Raw genomic sequence first — 1336 nt, 5'->3', positions numbered from 1 at the left:
AGGTTCCTTTTATTTGCTTTTGAGATTGACACACAACATTTAATTAAAAGATTTCCCATTGGTCTGGCCCCAAAAGGCAGGACATGTAGAAGGGGGGGGCTTGTAGGTTATAGGTGGGTTCCACAAATTCTTAGGTCGGTGATTGGAAGGGAAGATCCCTGTCTTGAGAAGAGATTAGTTAAAGAAAGGCTTAATCTACATCTTAAGGAAAGGGAAAGTACCATGTCTTGGAAAGAAATAAGCAAAAGAATACACTAATCGGTTGAAATATACATCTCAAAGATACTATGCCAGGGACAGGAGGTAGGAAGAATCCTGTTAATAGAAAGTAAATGGTCTGTTAATGTTTGTGAGCATGACTTCCCCAGTCCCCTTTTGAAAAGATTTTGGAAAAATGGGAAAAGTAGTCAGACTTCTGTCCACAGTCCCCCCTGTTGGCCAAAAATCATTCTTCTGAATACATGTGTAGGCCACAAATTGACAGGTCCCACGGTGCTAGGGAGACTCATCCCTAGGAGTCATGTCCCATGGCGTTAGGGAGGCTCATCCCTAGGAGTCAGGTCCCACAGTGCTAGGAGGCTCATCCTAGGAGTCAGGTCCCACGGTGCTAGGAGGCTCATCCTAGGAGTCAGGTCCCACGGTGCTAGGAGGCTCATCCTAGGAGTCAGGTCCCGGGGAGGGGGGGGGAGGACATGTCTGACAGACTTTCCCTAAATAGCCAATTTACCTTTTGGCAAAGGGGAAAAAGTCAAGCATTAAAGTTCAGGGGGAAAAAACATCTTGGAGAAGATGTATGTGCTACCATAATTCGGGTGTGTGATTTTTTTGTTGTTGTTGTTGTTCTTCCTCTTCCTGTATCTGGCATAGCATTTACATGTGATATAACACAAATGTAGAAACAATCATTATAAAAACTGCGAAGACTGTGCGTCCAACAGTGTTGTAAATAGAATCAGAGGGCATCAAAACATCCCAACCATCCAAAAAAAAAAAAACCTCTACATGCATCATCATATTCCTTAATCAGGCTCACAATATGTTTATCTTCCTTATCAACAGTTACTTGAACTATGTGGTAAATTTCACCTGATGGTTTTAATACTGATACTAGTTTAGAGTCTAATAAGTTTAATTTTTCTTCTGGACAGGCTGTTTCCATAGGTAATACATCCTGAGGGGGTATAAGGTAAACTCAAGAAACATCTGATCTTCAATGTCTAGATTATCATAGGACTTGTTTATAGGGAGCAAAATTACCTTCTCAACAACTTTAGTGTTGCACCAGATGTTGGTACTAGGTAAGGTAAAAGAAGTCTTATTACAGGAAAAATTATAA

The sequence above is a fragment of the Tupaia chinensis genome, unplaced genomic scaffold (assembly GCF_000334495.1).
Source record: "Tupaia chinensis unplaced genomic scaffold, TupChi_1.0 Scaffold148257_1, whole genome shotgun sequence".
Taxonomy (NCBI): domain Eukaryota; kingdom Metazoa; phylum Chordata; class Mammalia; order Scandentia; family Tupaiidae; genus Tupaia; species Tupaia belangeri.
Note: the sequence above shows the minus strand (reverse complement) of the source record.